The sequence below is a fragment of the Seriola dumerili genome, unplaced genomic scaffold (genome assembly GCF_002260705.1).
Source record: "Seriola dumerili isolate Sdu_G_001 unplaced genomic scaffold, Sdu_1.0 BDQW01001124.1, whole genome shotgun sequence".
NCBI classification, from domain to species: Eukaryota; Metazoa; Chordata; class Actinopteri; order Carangiformes; family Carangidae; genus Seriola; species Seriola dumerili.
The window spans coordinates 3050480-3064904 of record NW_019175379.1 but is presented as its reverse complement, the minus strand read 5'-3'; the positions used below and the strand labels follow the sequence as shown (position 1 = coordinate 3064904).

Below are 14425 nucleotides of genomic sequence, written 5' to 3'. Positions count from 1 at the left end.
TGGGCTTTGGACTGTCAAACAGTTTGAAGACAAGATTAATGCACTTAAAGGGACTTGTTTGACGTGTATCCGCAGATATCTTGCAGCCTATACTCTGCCCTTTGTCATGTACAGAGTGAAATACTCTCTGCAGATCTAACTTTTCTTCTCACTGTGGACTTAATGGATTGTGAAAGCAAGGTAAATGATTTTCCTCTGACATCAGAGGATGCATTAGCCTTCACCATTCGTCACCGTTTACAATCCATCCTGCAAACGGAAACAACAGCATCTATCATCAGAGAAAGACGCCCACAAAACAATGGGAACACTGGGGAGACGATGATTGATTCCAATTGGATCCTTCTCAGGAATCCCAGGCAGGAGAGGAAACAAGAAAAGCCAGATGCCACAGGTTCACGGTTTCTCCCCACACCCACCCAAAAAAAAAAAAAAGCATTAAATACTGTCATTAAGGATGGATCGACGGCTCAGCGGGTGTATCAATATGCCCGTATGTATGCTTGCAAGTCATTTTAGATAGAGCGGCTAAACAAATCGAGTGTCAGGCAGCAGGAAAGAGAAACTCAGCGGTATCAGCTCACGAGCCTGCTGCAGACAATCAAAACCCTTGATATCGGGGAAGTAAAAACACGATAATAACTGCATTAATAAGACGTCTACTGACGTGTGCAATTCTCTGAAAAGCGTCTCAATTTTGTGGGATAACCTTAGAGGCCCAGCCCTGCGAGTTACTTCTGTCATCTTCCTTCAATTGCCACTTTAAACCTCATCCGCTTCTCTCCTGTTTCCCCCTTTTTCTTTTTTTCTTTTTAATGGCAAATTAAATTTACCCAAGCAATGCAGCTCTGCACTCCAAGTCTGCCCATTCACCCTCTCCTTCCGCTTTTTTTTCCTCTTCCACCCTCGCTGGCACATCGCGGACGCCTTACCTCATTACAGAAGGTCAACGCTGGCACCCCATCAATTGTCAGGAGGCTCTCAAAAAGAGCTTGAAATTGATTCATCAGCAACAGCTCTCTCAGCGGGGGATCATGTGACAAACATTATGATTAAAAATGCACAGATGCAGAGCGATGAGGGAGACGGAGGAGAGGTGAAGGCCGCGGAGAGAAGAGCCTCGTCGTGAGATGTGAACAATGAGAGGCAGCACGGGTGTTTGACACCGTTAAGAGCTGAAAAAACACACTGATACAATACTGCGTCATACCAGGAGACAAACGTACCGAAATAACACAAGTCATCCCTTTTTACAGTCAAAACTCATGTCAAATGTATTAGTAATATTTTTTGGAGTATTTTGCTATTGAAAGAAAAAGAAAAACATCTTTAGGGATACATCAGAAATGCTCTTGAGTACAATGCTTATTATGAGCAAATCCTGGAACCAGAGGATGATTCACATTTTTTCCCTGATAAGCAATTAATCACATGGAATTAAAGTTTAAATGTGCAAGACGTATTGAGACAGCAAAAGGAGAAGTTGCATTTGCACTTGCATTTCGCATATGCACAACAGGAAAACCTGCGGTCTGTGATCGATTTCGATAAAATTACATTCATCAGTACGTGTGACAGAATAGGATTACAAAAGATGTTTACTTCAGCCATGACATTCCTCTTGCACTTTGATGTGGGTGTTTCTTACTTGATTTGAGGTGATGCAGTTTTGGATTTAAGGATTAGTTTTACTGTATGTTGTGTATCTTGTTGTTTTAACATCTCGGGATCATGTTGGAAAACGGTGTTTCCGCTTAAGCATGATATCACTTCAATATTGTTTAAAGGTGATAAATGCCAAACTGACTCATGGGTGAATGGAGTGGAAAGGTGCCAGAAAAGTGCTGTATGGACGAGAGCCAACAACATCAGCACAGGTAGCGCAGAAGTAAACAGAACTGTCGTCTTAGTGGTTCTCATGTCTGTGTGAACAAGCGTTTCAGGGTTTCCTGTCACTTCCTGTTTTGAGTTTTCTAGACCTGGCCACTTCCTCCCACAGAAGCAGATAGCGCTTGTGAAATAAAAGTGCAGCGATCGAAACAGCGATGAGGCCGTGGAGCCGCTGATGATGAAGTGGTTGCAAAAATAGTGAACAATAACAGTTTACCCCAAAGGCTACTGAACACAAAACATTATCCACTTTCTGATGAAGCACCACTCATAAACGGTAATTAGTCAATTCATTAATGGTTAATAAATTACTTTCTAGCGCTTTAAGCCATTAATAACAACTTCTGGATTGTCCTCTAGATGTCCTGCAGCTGTTTTCTAAAAGATAAGTTGTCTAACAGCTCATTGAAGAGGTGTCATGCTGGAGGAGGATTGCGCCAGAATCTGTTTTTCTCATAATTGGATTACAACTGAGATATAAAGGATTAGTAACTGATTTAGGAACCACTAATAAGGCTATTTATTATAGCTTAAAATCCATTAATTAAGAGTTCCTTATCAGAAAGTGCTACCAAAACACGTTATGAAAAATTTCTAAAATGCTAGCGCAAACACAAACAAAAAGATAACAGTCTGAACTCTGGACAGAGGGAAGAAAACTAATTCAATATGGTAAAACTCCTGACACAAATTACCCATGATCCCGTAAAGGCCGCTTTCTCCCAACAGATGGGAACCAATTAGCCACCTGACTCCCAGAAAACACTTGGGCAGCCGTGTGGAGCCAAGATGCAAATGAAGCAGAGGGAAAGGTGGGAGCTGACCTGCCAACTTCTTGGGAGAGGAGAAATTAATGAAGCCGAGGCACAGTTTTGGAAAAAGGGAAAGAGAATAAAGTGGGAAATGATGTATGGAGGGCTCGCGGAGCCGGACCGAGCGTCTCCGGAGAGGTTTACGGAAATGACGAGTGCGGGGCAAAAAAATTTTTAAAAAAAATCTGTTGATGGGAAAACGTCGTCTTAATCCTGCAGGCGGTGAGTCTTCCATCAGCCGCCATTAACATCAGCTCGACATATTCAATTTGAGACTAACATGAAACCGTTGATCTAGTTAATGAGCGGCTTGTCATATTTATTTAACTGATGCGCCGACTAGACCAGAGGCAGCGAGCACTGCGCAGCGACACAACTTTCAATCACAATTCTGAGGGCAAAACATGCTGCACAAAATTAAACAGAATCAAGTCTTCTTCATTCTCTCCATGACATACTGTTTAACTGTTGAAAGCTTATTTTTTAAAATATTTTAAGGAGATCAGGATCTAATCACGCCTCATTAGCTTTACTGTGTGTTCTCTACACTTACCCAGAGGGTTTTCAGAAGGATTTACAAACCTGAACAGTAAGAGTAGGGTTATTTTTAGACAGCATTTTAGCTAATCTGTCTAATCTATTGAATCTTTGATCAGATTCACTTATATGCCAATTTCAACATTTTTAAGTAGCTAAAACGGAAACACAACCCAACTAAAGTTAAAAATCTCAAATCTGGGTTTTGTTTTTGCTGTGTGAAATGTTTGCAGACGAGAGACAAATGTTCTTCTCGTCTTAAAAGGACCAGTGTGTAGAATTTAGAGGGATCTAATGTTCAAAGGTATGTTGTCATTTCTGTGTAATCACCTGAAACGCAAATCGCTCTGTTTTCGTGAGCTTACAATGAACCCTTCATATCTAACAGGTCCCTCTTCCATGGAGCCCGCCATGTTTCTACAGTAGCCCGGAACGGACACACCAAAGATTTTCTTCTTTTTTTTTTTTTTTTTACATTACCTGACGACCTTCGTAGCTTTTCCTACGAGCTTGGGAAAGGGGGCGGTGAGGGGAGAGGTATTCAGTTGGTTACGGGTCCTGAATTAAAAGATTTCAAATCTTAAAATTGTAGGTGTTTAATCTGTTTATTTTTTACTCTATGTTTAAAGAGAAACAGGCCTACACTCGCCTAATAAGCCCACCATGTCAAAGATGTGAATTTATTTCAACTTTTACTATTTTACTTAAACTATTGTTTACTGTTTCTATTTAATTTATTCTTGTGCAGATTTATTTGTTTATTATGTTTAGAAGTAGACATATCCTGTTGAAGATCCTGTTGTTTTTTAATGTATAAAGTGGAATTTAAGAGCTTGATATAAACAATATAATATCAACAAATTTCGTATCCTTACATTATATGTTCCCATGGCTCTGTTGCATTTGACTATGTTAATGTGTTTAAAATCAGCACTGAAGTATATGCCAGCGGACTTTCTGATTGCCAGAGAGTCAATATAGAACGAGTCTGGTACAGCCCTAGTATGAACGCATCTAAAGCTCCGTGCCTCAGCAAACTCCGAGGATATGTTTACCTTCATTCCCTTTTAACTGCTCACACAAAGCATCAGGCAGCTGTTAGATAAAGCCGAGTAAACATTGTTAAGTGTAGGTGATATAAGGTGACGTGTGCCCCCAGAGATTTGGTCGCCCTGGCTGCAACGGCTGAATTCTGTCGCTCTGTCGCTGTTCCTTCAAATTGTGCACTTTTAATTTAAAATCTCATTGATTCTGCTTCAGCTTCCCCCCGGAAGGTTTGTTAGCAGGGCACGGGCTCCTGTTTGAAAAGTCGCCTCTGCAACATCCCAATAGGAATTTAACTGAACAGTTGATTTCATGTACAAGGAATACACCAAATATAATGCAGTGGGAGACATTTGGACGCCACCTGGGGGCAACAAATTTGGCAAAATTCTGTGTTTATTGTGCACTTTCTATCCATCCACCCATTCTCTACCTGTTATTACCTTCCACTATATGACGAAAAAGTATGAGGACACTAAAAACACCCACATGTGATTCTTGCGCATCTAATTCTAAGACAATAGGCAGTAATCTGCAGCTTTAACAGCCTCCAGTCGCTCTGCCAGACTTTAAAAACCCACCGCAGGGATTTGCTCCCATTCAGCCACAAGAGCATTAGTAAGGTCCAAAGCACTGATGTTGGGTAATAAGTTCTGACTCACAGTCGGTGTTCCAGTTCATCCCAAAGGTGTTGGATGAGGCTGAGGTCAGGGCTCTGTGCAGGTCAGGTAAGTTCTTCCACATCACACTGGGTAAAGTATTTCTTTATGGAGCTGGCTTTGAGCACGGGGGACACAGACACCTTTAAATAGGAATTATAACTAAACTGTTGCCACAAAGTTGGAGGCCCACTATTGCCTAAATATCACATGATTGGTTTTACTTTGTTTGGCCCAAACAGTGACAAAAAGAAAAAGAAAAAAAAAAAAAAATTGAATTTCAGTTACACAGTCAAAACAAAAAATAGGCTTGACAAAAGTTGGGTTTGCTGTCATGGACAGCTGTTCCTGTTCCTATTACATAAGTCCAATATGTTATCTCGTTCCAACAATGCATGTGAATGACTGCGATAACCGATTTCTCTGCAGACCTTTGGTCTTTCTCACATTGTTCTACATTTTTGCTTCAAACAAAGACTGCAATGTTTCAGAGAAATGCCTCAGCAGCTTTGACATTACCGTGAGCCCAAATCTATGAGAGGCTTAGTGGAACATTTACTGTTTTTGTTTTGTTATTTATTTGTCCAGGTAGGACTGATCCCACTTGGACTCTGAAAAAGGTCTGAAATTCGTCCCAAGAATGAGGGAGCAAAAACAGACATGGGGTTATGTTTAAAAACCCTGCTTTTAATTTCAGACTGTACAAACACAAAAGCCCCGTCAAATCCATCACATTTCACTTAAAGTGCTGGGAGCCGTCAGATTTGTTTTGACTGCCTGCCCTCCTCACTGCCAAAAACCTAACCTGGCAGGTTGACAGGTCGCCACGACGCCATCCAATAAATAAGCAACTTATGAATTCATGTGACTGTTGTTTGGAGGAATGGCTTATAATGAACGAGTGTTAACAAAGCAAAGACAGAAACGCAGCAGTGTAAACCTTCCTCCAACAGTTTAATCCACAGAATGTAAACTGCAGATTTGTGCTTTGGGAAAATACTTCATTTATCTCTCAGTAAGGGAAGTATAACATTGTGGCTGAATGACTCCACCGAGTGAACTATTTGTCCTCTTGCACTCGGTTTGACATCCTGTTGTTACTGTAACACGCAGAGCTGTTTGTTCTTGTTACGGCATCGTCTTCTCATGAGTCACCAGCGCTGATCCCAGTTCAGTTATTGCACTTGACAACACTGTATGCACTGACACCTCATCTGAACTCGGCACTCTGCAGCTGACGACTATCTTCACTATCTATTATTATTCCATCTCGATTGTTGTCCAAAGAAAATGTGGGAGACGACCGTCACAACCGGGTCAAGACAACAATACCAACCACGCAAAGTGGGCACCAGGCCCGGGGCGACAAGAGCTGCAGTCTCAACGACGTCAGCTAACATCAACCTCTGTGGCCTTAAAGGAGTACTCCAGCCATCTAACACTGTATCTCTATGAAGTTACAAATTTGCAAGACACAGGTTAATGAAAAATGGTGAAAGTGCATGACACATGCGATAACCCTGGTTCTAGACCTTTGTGGCATGTCATACTCCTCGCTTTCTTTTCCGACGCGAGGCACCATGAAATCATGAAATCAACCCTAGATCCTACATTTAATCATTTTCTGGTTGTATATTTTTTTTCAATTAATCGCTTAATCTCCAAAACACATCACAGACCGACCATCACAACTTCTCAGAGGCAAACATGACGTTTTCAAAAGCCCCAAACCCTATAAATATTGACTTTACAATGCAACGGTCCTGTTCATTAGACCCTCTGTTTCCAAGATGACCCTGAAAGCATTATCAGTATTTTAGCACACTATGACCCCCCTCCCCTCCAAGAGCCACATGAGACATTATACAACATGTTTCACAGGCTTTGTTGCAGATACTCCCTGTGAGGGGTCTTGATGTCTTTAAATGTGGGTCAGATTTTATCACCCAATCTTCAGGTTCAGTTTTTAAGTGTCAAAATCTGGTTTTAAGAGCGTTGTTTCCTCATGTTGTGCTTGTAAGTTGTGTTTAATAGCATTACCACACAGGAAATCTGGGGGTCATCCCTGCACAGTGAATAAAGAGTGAGGAACTTGCGTGAGGACAACAGGGGCCCAAGCAGCTCATTCTTGCCCCCGGGGCCTTCTAGCTGGTTAATCAGGCCGTGATCATAAATTCCCAAAGCTCATGGTGACGTCTTCAAATTCCTTGTTTTGTCCAAACAACACACCAAGCCCTCCAAAAAGGTATTCAATTAACCACAATGTGAAACGGAAGTAAAGCAACAAATCCTCCCTTTTGGCGAGGCCGGAGCCAAAAAATGTTTGGCATTTGTGCTGCAGCACTAATCTGAACACACGTGCATTATCACACATCAGCACAGACAGCTAATAGCTCACAGACTTCTGCTGTAAATGGCTCTTGTTTAGGCAGAGATCTCTTTTAGACTACAGTAAACACCAGTGAAGCAGGCAGTAAGTTACACAGAAGTAAGCACACATACAATGGCCAGAAATAACTGTCATCTGCTGTACTGTATGTCATCATCAGTGCAAGGCACACACAAAAAAAACTGCAGGAAATGATTTAACAGACAGGGAGGAAACAGCTCACAAAGCAGTAAAAAGCTTACTACTTGCAGAACAAGAAATCAAACTGACATAAACTCTCATTCGAACACAGTAATCCTGCAGGCCATTAAGTTAGCAGAGAATTAAGTAAGAGTTGACACATCCGAAATGTTGGATGAAGTCCAGCTGCAGCAAATCAGGCGTCTTTTTATGAAAAAGCAGGAGGATTACAAGGTTTTTTTTTTTTCAAGAAGATGAAGAAGACCTAAATACAAATGGAATGGGAAATGAGGGATGCAGCATTCACCAAGTGAAACCAAACTCAAATTCAGATAACTGGCAACCAGCACGCAGAGTCTCATTAAAACCACCCTCTATCTTCTTGCTGAAAATCCTCCTCATTTCACCACTTGTTTTCTATTTCTTTGTAGCATTTCACAGAACTGAAAACAACTAAACCAGCACCGCATCAGGCAGAACACTGGAAGGGCCTGTGGCACAGCTGGAGCGCTGATCGATTCTAATCCTGCATCTGAAAACAACACTGTAGAGAGAGGAAACAAGCCACTTCCACTTCATTACTGCCTGGCACTTCCCACTCCAGAGGTGGCTGGAAGTAAAGATGCTTTTCTTAATAAACAGAAATCAGCTTTTCAATCTCACACCAAAACCATAAGATGATAATGGAAGGGGGGCGGCAGCAGGGTGCAGGAGTAGAGTCACTAAACCACACACAATAAAAAGCTCTAATTCCTGTTTGTAAGAATGCAGGGGTGACGTTCAAAAGTTTACTTTTGTCTTAACCGGATCCAATCAGTGGAACAATGGGTGACAATGACATTAGTGCAGACCATCACTGTAGCTGTGTGGTGAAGGTAGAAGATCCCAGATAACAACAACACAGAGGATATGTGATGGTGAAACAACAAAAGGAATAAAACGGTTCAGATAAAAAGGTGGATATCAAACTAAGTCAATGTTTTAAGTCCATTAAAAATCAGCATTTCTCCAATGGCAGCGTTTATCTAGCTTACACGTGCCCCTAAAATCAATGCAACAATCGCGCATTTCGTGTTGCGTGAACGTCTGAACACAATGCTCCCTGCAAAAAGTATGAAGACAAAGCCAAACAAGAGGGATGCTGCTTCCATCCGTCCACCGCAAAACAAAACAAAAAAAAAGCAATTCCTGCTCTCGGAAATAACTTTTGTTTGCGTTTCCTCAACGCTCCGAAGCCCTTCGGCCAGACGCCGTACAATGCAATCATCGTTTTTACGACAGGTAGAGAAACAACAGCGCTCACCTTTTGTTAGTTCCTCTGTCGGGTAAGAGCAGCAGTCCTCTGTCTGCCCGTGTGTGTGTGCGCGTGTGTATGTGTCTGCGGGTGTCTGCTCTCCTCCGCTCCCCTGTACATTTAAACGGGGCAGCAGCAGCGGTTGCGAAATTGTTGATGCGCGCTTCGCCTTGTTTGGTGGGCGGCGTGGCTGCTCGCTGTTTTTTCTTCCTATGTTTCAAACCCAGCGAAAAACACCGTAAAGCCCTCCCACTCCTTCCACTGGCGCTTCACTGGCTCAGCCTCCTCCCGAAAGCGGATACGCCGTCGCGCCGCGGCAGGAAGAAAAATAACGCGCAACACGCGTTTACATGCTTCAGGGTCCGAATAAAAACCGTGTCACCGCGGGCTGGTGTCTGGTGTGGGTGTGAGTCCGGCGGTGAGCAGCCAGAGCAGGCGGTCGGGAGTCCTGCTGCACCGCTGCGCTCCGCTGGCTTTGGTGGCTCTCACTGCACTGCAAAAAATGTCCATCCTGACGAGGCTCCGTGGTCTCACACTCAGTTTTTTAAAGTCACAACAGAGGCGCGCGCAAGGGGGCACAGCCCGTCCTCTCTGGGCGAAGTGCCATCTTACCACCTTGTCCTAATGGGGCATTTTCAAGCTTTATATCTGCCCTAGTATGACAACAAAGAGGGGCAAATGAGCCCCAATTGCCCCTCTTGTTACCCAAATTACCCCTCTGAATGACCCAGTTTGCCTCTTGGTTACCCAAGTGCCTTTCCTATCCTGCCCGCTGTCCCTTTGATTAGTCCAAGTGCCCCCTTTTTTCACCCTAAATGCCCCCTTGGTTACTCAAGTGTTTTCTTCTGTTGCTTTTGGTTTGCCCTAAATGCCCCTCTGGTCAGACTAAATGCCCCTCTGGTCGGCCTTATCGGCACCTGTCGTCACCCAATTGCCCCTCTGTTTGGCCCAAGTGTCCCTCATCTTTTCAGCCCAAATGCACTTGTTTCTAACTGTTTACCCAAGTGGCCCTGGGGTCACCCTAGTACCCTCCGGTTACTCAGTAACTGCTTTACATGTCGCCCAGTTGCCCCTCTGATTGGTCCATGTGTCTCTCATTTCAGCCTAAATGCCCCTTTTAAAACCAGGTGCCTTTACCCTCACCCAATCATTCATCTGGTTAGCGCAAGTGACCTTCTTGTTGCTAAAATGCCCCTTTGGTTGGTACAGGTTTCCCTCTGGTTGGCCTACATGCCCCTTTGTTTATCCAAATGCCCCTCTGGTCAATCCAGTGCCTTTCTTGTCACCCAAATATCTCTCTAGTTGGATCAAGTGCCCTGCTGCTACTCCTCCAGTTTCTCTCTGGTCAAACCAAATTGGCTCATGGTTCCACCAGATGCCCCTCTGGTCAGCCAAAATGCCCATTCAGTCAGCCAAGTACCCCTCTGCTTGGCCCAAACGCCCCGGCCCAATTGGACCAAGTTCCACACAGTTGGGATAAACACCCTTCAAGTGCAGCTCTACCGTGGCATTAGCACACATTTCTGCTGTATCATACAGAAACTCTGTGACTATCCTTAGGGCTGCCCCTTGCCCCTACAGGGGGCAAAGAGCAGAATCTATTATTAGCCCCCCTCTTACAAATAGGACCCTGACCATAACCAGCAATGCTTTTAATTTAACATCCCCCTATAAAAGTCAGAGGAGAGCGAATATAAGGCCCCAGGGAATAGAGGAGGGGTTCTGGACAGAGAGTTGATGATTAATCTCCTTTCAACACCAGAGAGAGAAATTAAAATATATATCAAACAAATGTGATGCCTTTTTAAAATAGAAAACATATCAAAACATATATTTTTTAAATCTTATAATTCTTTTTTGCAGTGTGTGGCTGCTCCGCTAGCTCTCTATAAAGAAATGTGCAAGTGTTTCCTCTGTGATAAGTCAAGTTAGGACACATCTACTGTATTCGGACTGATTATCACTCAACCGTAGACAGAGGAGGTGTATAAACCCTTATCATTAAAACATAAAGGACTCTGCCTGTAAAATAAAAGGAAGCTGTCTGATATAATTGCCTTGACAAGAGTGGAATAGAACTATATTCCTTCATAGGAGATAAAAAAAAAAGTAGCAGAAATTATGATAAAGTCAGTGTTAATTCCCCGTTGAGCAGCACAGACACTCTCAGTGTTCCTCTGAGAGTATTACAGGAGTATTATAACGATCTCATGTCGGTGAAAAAAGCTCTGATTTGTTCCAAGAGTGATTTCCCCGGCATCAGACTGAACAAATTAAATGAGTGTAATTAAAAGTAGTGGCAATTACGCTTTTTAAGGCTGCAATATATGCGGGTACGGCTCACAGTTTTGGGTTAAATTATTAAAGGGGAACCCCTGAGGATGCATTTAACAAGATGCTATATTTATATATGTGTGTGTGTGTGTGTGTGTGTGTGTGTGTGTGTGTGTGTAAGAGTGAATGTGTGTTTGGATAAGTTAGAAGCCACCTGGGCTGCGGGCCTCAGCCTCGGTCCCTCTGGAGTTCACCGACGGGATCGCTGCAGCGTAAGCAGTCTTTCATATATATTTGCTTTAATTATGGAGGATAATGAATTTAAATTTGTGATGCATTAAGGATCTGAAATGGCAAAGCACCCCAGGAGCCTGTAAATGTCTGATACTGCTTCAGGCTCCAGGGGGAGTTGGGAAATCTTATACAAGACTGAGTTAATGAAACTAGATCGGCCTCTGAAATGCTAATGTTGACTTTTGGTGCCTAAATCTGGCTGCAGCCCACAAGACACACCAAGCTGCAGTGGCCCACTGGTTCGTGTGTGTGTGTGTGTGTGTGTCTGTGTGTATGTGTGTGTGTGTGTGTGTGTGTGTGTGTGTGTGTGTGTGTGTGTGAGAAGGCTAACCTTTAGCTTACCCTCAGATAAATGTTGTACATTTTGTTCCTCACTCAGACAAATTGCTCTGCAGAAACCAACAAATTGTGCTTCTGAGATCAATCGCATGGAACCAAAAATAAATAAATAAATAAATAAATTACTTCATTCTGTCAGAAAGCAGCAAAGCTTCACTCTTCCCCAATTTCTCACCCTTTGTTTCACACAAAAATTACACAAAGCACGAGTCTCTGCTCTCTGTCGACATCCATATTTGCTCTGTCCACCCACACGCAGCCGAGCCGCTGGCAATTAATTAAAAGGAGGCACATGCACGGCTCAGCCGGCTTGTCAGGCCTGCCAGTCATCAGCACGCCGCGACAATGATCTGACCATCACCGGCTTAATTGGCAGTCGGAGGACATGCTCTCTTCGACTGTAGACTAAATAAACACACAGGCGGGCAGGAAGCAACCTCCAGTCCTCGTCCCCTCCTGATCGATATCTCTGCAACACCACGTCTGACGCGCAGAAACAGCTACAGGAGCATTTTTAACCTCTGTGCTGTTGTGTCGACTTGCGTTTTCACACATATCGATTCACACGTTTACAAATTCAAGTCAAGGCGCTGCCAAGAACAATTAGAGACTGCCTCTGAAGGAAAAGTTGATGTTTTTTTTTTTCCTGATGGAAAATTTGGCTTCATGCCTCAAGAGCTGCTACAAAGACGTGTTGATTAGTGAGATTAGTGAGGTTTGGGATGACTTCAGGACCTCAATGAAAATAACTCACAGCAACTTTTAGTGTTTTTATTCACTTACAAAGAAATAATTTAATAGTGGACAATATGCACCTCATGAGTTACATCCAGATGTGCATCAAGTGTGTCACCTAACCCTCGGCTTCAGGCCTCCTCTGAAAACACTTGTGATGGTTCAAGGATCATAAAGTACTTGACAACTTGTAATTAAGTAAATTATCAACCGGTGATTTGTTGAAACAGGATAGTGGTAATTTTATGATTTGTGCTTTTAAAGTTTTAATTAAAAAGTGATAGTTTAGTTTGGAGAAATCTAACGGCTGAAAAAGGATGTTCTGTTAAGTAGGAGATTCAGAAAATTGGCATCGGATGAAAGAGCGAAGGCCATGAAACATCTATCCAACAAAAGGTTTTTATTCTCAGATATCTATTTCAAGTGCACATGGGCTGCGCAACAGATCAAAATAGTCTCATTAGGTACGTATTAAAGAAATAAGGATAAAGAAGGTTTTCTGAGACTAACAGACAAATTATAGGAACTAAAGAGTAACACGCTTCTCTTACCAGAAACTGCTGCCACGTGACGGTGAAAAAGAGTGAATGGGGGGAGTGACGCCCTTAAATAATCTATATAATGCCCAGGTGAACTCTACCAGGTAAATGAGGGGTGGATGGAGAAAAACAAGAGCCAGTCGGTGATAAAGAAAGGAAAGGAAGTGAGGTAGGTGAAGAAAGGAAGAGGAAAATAAAAGAAAATGGGGATCTTTACGACATGTCACCAAATAAAGTGGTTTGGATAATACGTTTTGTTTGTGAACAACCCGTCTGATTGTGCGACCTTGTCTGCAGTCAGACTTCACTCGAGCGTTGTCGCAGGACGCATTTGCGTTCACACCGCAAAAAGAATGTGGTCTGAGCGATTGGATCTCACACTCGTCTCGGGTGCGTTCACACCTGTACCACGTGGTCGGATCACCTGAGATGGATGTTAATACGAGGCCATAGGTACAGTATATGGAGAGTTGTTGACACCTGATTGGTTTGATGGATTAAGGGACCTCCCCACCTCCGCTTCCTTCATTGCGTGGTATGAATGAGTGATAAAAACACAGAGCACTTACATTCCTGGAAAATTAGGTCATCCACCGAACAGAGCAAAACTCCAACTGGGACGTGGAGGGTGGGGGGTTGGATGAGATGAAAGCCGGCACACTTCTGTGTAAATTTTTACCACTCCTGTCGACTTTTACATCACAAAACATCAACCACCTGGTACCACTTCAGTCTGAATAGATAGTAATTGAGGGAGGATGGGGGAGATAAAGGGCGGGGGATGGGGTTTCTGCCTCTTCTTTCTGAGTGTTGTGTAATTGCGACGGCACACAGGCAAAATCCTCGGGACTGCAGTGTTTTTCTCACGAGCAAATAAAGGTGATTGTGATTTTTCTCCTGCAGGGATCAGACTCTTCAAAAGGATGCAACAATCCCCAACTCTTCTTCCTCCTCCACCTCCCCGAGTCCCCCCCCCACCCCCCACCCCTTTCCCCATTATATAGACTGTGTTTCCTGTGCTTCCATGGGAGCTTCTAATTGCCTATTGTGCTTGCTGCTCGGCTGTCTGGGTGATGTGCAGTGACAAGCCGCATCCTCAAAAAGTGGTGATGTACACTCCGGAGGTTCTCTGAGAAGAGCTTTATCTGTCTCTCACATGATTTCTCGCCCACACAAGTCCCCCCCCCCCCCCCCTATGTCTGATGTGATGTAAAGTACATATGTCAAGTGGAAATGTAATGTATGTCAAGTGGAAAGGGAGCATGCATGTCTTGTTCCCAGGGCAACCGAATAAAAAGAAAAAGAAAAAAAAAAAGAAAGAAAAAAAAGTTGAGCAATTTGTCAGTTGTTCTCGCTGCTCGTCCAAAAAAAGTTTGTTCAAAGTTGTTCTCAGAAGCTGTGAGCCGTTCTGTTTCCACTCAGATGAGTTGGAAATTCTT

The 14425-nt window shown here is 43.2% G+C and overlaps 1 protein-coding gene across 2 annotated transcripts in view; it reads right to left on the bottom strand.

Annotated features, from left to right (window-relative positions):
• The window catches only part of rnf152 (ring finger protein 152), a 47401-nt gene extending 38375 nt beyond the window's left edge, over positions 1–9026 (bottom strand). For both annotated transcript variants that reach the window (XM_022767228.1, XM_022767229.1), the window contains exon 1: positions 8815–9026. The gene's annotated coding sequence lies outside the window, so the exon portion shown is untranslated. The remainder of the gene's footprint in view (positions 1–8814) is intronic.
• Between the last annotated feature and the right edge of the window lie 5399 nt (positions 9027–14425).